We start from the raw sequence: 4391 nt of genomic DNA on the forward strand, positions 1-4391 counted from the left end.
TTATGCGTTTGAATGGAGTCCTAGGTGGATATCCAATGCAGTGGAATAATGGCAGGCACATCTTACAGATGACAAGCCAATGGTCGGTGGACAGATCAGCTTCATGGTAGGTCCTGGTGTCAAGAACATGCCCCCCGCATCCGATGTGCAATCAATATGTAGTCCAGCAGATGTTCTTGCTTGGACACAGCATGCATTCATAATGTTGTGTGGATGTGTCGATGCCAGAACAGCGTGTTTGTAATTACAAGGCCATGGGCTGTACAGAAGTCAAGCAGAATGCTACTGTTGTTATTGAGCTGATCTGGCCCATGCTTTCCAATCACTCTAGCCTAAGTGTCTGTGTCATGACTCATTCAGGCATTAAAGTCACCCAACAGGATGACTCTATTACGAGGGGCCACTTCAGCCAGTATCTGTGATAGGAGGTCAAAAAAGGTATCTCAGTCATCAACCTTGCCTACATCTCTTCACTGATGTTCATCTTTGGTGGGGAGGCGAGCCGACAATAGCATGAGACTCAGCTTCCCAGACCTCACTTCCACGTTCCCACACACCCTTCATTTTTTTTTTCAGAAGCAGGAAAGTCCATCCCCTTGTGATGACTGGACCCAGAGCCAGTCCACCACACCTGTATTCTACAAAGGTCCAGGCGGTAACGGTCCAGCCTCTGACAGAGGATTGGCAGCCTCTCCTCCACTGTGAGCTTTTGAACGTTCTATGTGGCTACCCGCAGTGGTTTTATGCTGTTTCTAGAGGAACACCGAGGGTGGAAGTCAGTCTCCTTGCTCCACCAAATGTGGTTTTGCCAGGAGATGTCATAGATGCCTGTGCCGCTGGGCCTCCAGCACAAGCTTATTATGATCTATATTCGTGGGTTTGTGTTGATTCAGTTGACAGTGGAGGGGTTACCAGCCCCTACCACCTGTCTCCATTCCCTGTTGGCTACTGTTCTATATTGTATATGCGTTCTTTTTAAAAAATGTGCCAAAAAATGTATGCGCAACAATTAAACTAGGAACACACACAGTTAAATGGACTATTTTGAGATGCAATATTGCACTGTACACGTATAGCACATATGACTGAAAATTCCTTTGTCACGTGCAGGGGAGCGGTCGCGGTATGGTTAGAACATTCCACTATTACACCTGACCACATGAGTTTGATTCTAGGCCATGGCTAACATTATGGCGCATTGTGCTATGAACCCGGCGACCCCAGATCGATTCCAGCTCACGGCCAATACCAGTGATGATTATCTGAACCGGTCCTAGGCCTCCCCTAGGTCGACCCAGCCCCAAATGAGTACCGAGTGCGGTGTGTAAACATCGCCACTAGTGAGACAAAGGCAGCGCGCTTGGTGCTGGCAAAGCTCCCCTCGTGTGCCATACTGGCCTTTATAGGTGCTCGCTAACAACACTTGGCCCAATAGTCTGTTAAGGCTATACGGGAGATCTTGGTCTAGAAGAGGAGGGGGGGGGCAGAGATATGTGTGAATGTGAAATGACACCTACGACTGTCTACTAAGAGGCTCTTTATTTAGACACAACCACAACGCTATGCCCGGCTTCGTTCTTGCTCTTGAAACTCGTCCCTTCCCTCCCACATCCCCTCTCCTCTTGCTCTCCCCTTTTATCCTTCTTGAACCCCCTTTCTCGAACTTTCCCTCACTGTTTTTACCGCAGCGAATCCCTGTCCTTCTCCTCCAACGGTTCACAACTGTCGCCTCCGAATTCCACCGTTTCCCACTTTTTCCCGTTGAAATACATCCTCCAATCTCTTCAAACCCCGCCTCCTGATCAATCATTGTGGGGGCCTCTTTCCACTAATAGGAGGCCCTGGCCTATCTTTTGAACGATTGTTTGGCTGAACATTGCTTTGGGGTGTCTCTTAATTTCAGTCATTACACATGTGTAATATAGCACTCAGAGACACTGTCTTGTTGAATTATATATATTTACTATCTATTAAGGTCCGCCCGACTTACTGATATTTTAATGGATTACCGCAAGTGACTATGTACAGCTGGGTAACTTATGTAACTGCTACACGACGTTCCCTATGTAGTTGGCTGATTAGATAGGAGCGAAGGCGTAGCAGCTACGGAGAGAATATATAAACCTTCCCTAGCCTTCCAAAACTATAAGGTGCCCCATTCCAAGATGATGAAGACAACCCACTTCAAGATGACGACGGCAACGACGGTCTCTTCGAACCCCCATAGCAGCAGCCCAGAACCCTGCTCCACGCTGCCTTTTATCCCCCTTTCGGACTCGACCACGCCCCTTTTCCCGAGCTATGTCTCACCTCATTTGGCCCTGTCTGTCCCTGTATCCTCAATTATTATTTACGACCACTTAGGTCCCGTACTAGCCTTACTTGACCCTGTCTGTTCCCGTCGCGTCAATTATTATTTACGGCCACGAGGCCCTGTACTGTCCTTATACATGTGTAGAGGAGTCATGCTACGGGGGATACTTAAGGGGGACCCCGTGACGAAAGCGGGGTCGTTGTGGGAGCCGGGGATGGTGAGCGGCTGAAGGGGAGCCGAAGAGACAGCCAGGCGTTGGACTGATAAGGGTCTGCAAGAGCCGGCTAGGTTTGCGTGAAGTGCTGCTCTCCTCGGTCGGGCGGTGTTGGTTGAGCCCTAGTCCCGAGCCAGTAAGAGGGCCCTACAGATATCCGAGCTAGGGACCAAGAGAGCCTGAGGTCCGAGTGAAGGGCCAAGTATAGAGACATCTATCTCTGATGTGTAGTGTTAACCTGTGTTTTTAATAAACCGGCATAAGCCCTTACCAGAAGACCTGCCTCCGAGTTGTCGTGCACTACACAACACATGTATGAGAGACGTCGAGAGAGAGAGCGCGAGAGGGCTGTTTGATTGAATGGAGAGAGGAGGTGATATAATAGGGGATCTTGCACTGTGGTTTTTCATTAGGCGTTACATTTGATGTTTTGTTCCGTTTTTTTTTATTTCCAGTAATTTGTAATTCTCATGTTAAAAAAGTTGTTCAAGAGTGGAACATTTTGGGACTGAAACGTAACTCGGCTTTTAACATGGGAGTCAATGGGGATAAAGATAATATCTGCCTCCCCCGATCTTAGGGACCTTGAGGGGATATATGGGGGCAGCATGTCAATGATGTAGGCTGGGGAAAGATGGTTCGCTGCTTTGTAAGTTAACAATAGGATTTGAAACTATATTCTATATGAAACTGGAAGCCAGTGGAGGGATGCCAAAACGGTTGTAATATGATGTGAAAAGGTGTTCTGGCAACCGCATTCTAAACATGCTACTAATTGATTGATTGACTTGTGGTTGAAAATAGCATTTTACATTCTGGTTCCTTCAAAAACGTTAAACATGATATAAAAGTTTACTTAAAGCTTTCGTGACTGCAGGAATTCATATTATTTGGGTCTTTCGGTAAAATCACGGAGATAGAATAAAATAAAAATAAAAAATGTACGTGGCTTTACCGAAAGACCCAAAGAATATGATATAACACGTTTGTAAAATATACTGTGCAAATCACATTACACAACAGCTTTAAAAAAACGCCCCTATTGTACTCAAAATAGTTCATGCCCGCCAGCTTTATAACACCACCACCACCGCCGTGCTCGCGTTTAAAGTCCAACAAACAGAGCATTCCGAACGGCTACACAGCGGCGACCGCGGGCGGGCGGGGGGGGGGGCGGTGGGGTGTAGGGAGGGCGGGGGGGGGGGTGTAGGGAGGGCGGGGGGGTGTAGGGAGGGCGGGGGGGGGGGATGGCGGGGGGGGGTGTAGGGAGGGCGGGGGGGGGGCGGGGGGGGTGTAGGGAGGGCGGGGGGGTGTAGGGAGGGCGGGGGGCGGGGTAGAGAGGGCGGGGGGGGGGTGTAGGGAGGGCGAGGGGGGGGTGTAGGGAGGGCGGGGGGGGGGTGTAGGGAGGGCGGGGGGGGGGCGTAGGGAGGGCGTAGGGAGGGCGGGGGGGTGTAGGGAGGGAGGGGGTGTAGGGAGGGAGGGGGTGTAGGGAGGGAGGGGGTGTAGGGAGGGCGGGAGGGGGTGTTGGGAGGGCGGGAGGGGGTGTAGGGAGGGCGGGAGGGGGTGTAGGGAGGGCGGGGGGGGGCGTAGGGAGGGCGGGGGGGGGCGTAGGGAGGGCGGGTGGGGGCGTAGGGAGGGCGGGGGGGGGCGTAGGGAGGGCGGGGGGGGGGCGTAGGGAGGGCGGGGGGGGGCGTAGGGAGGGCGGGGGGGGGGCGTAGGGAGGGCGGGGGGGGGGCGTAGGGAGGGCGGGGGGGGGCGTAGGGAGGGCGGGGGGGGGCGTAGGGAGGGCGGGGGGGGGGCGTAGGGAGGGCGGGGGGGGTGTAGGGACGGCAGGGGGGGGGGATCGGCCGCCGCTTCCGCGGA

The sequence above is a fragment of the Lampetra fluviatilis genome, chromosome 3 (assembly GCF_964198595.1).
Source record: "Lampetra fluviatilis chromosome 3, kcLamFluv1.1, whole genome shotgun sequence".
NCBI lineage: Eukaryota > Metazoa > Chordata > Hyperoartia > Petromyzontiformes > Petromyzontidae > Lampetra > Lampetra fluviatilis.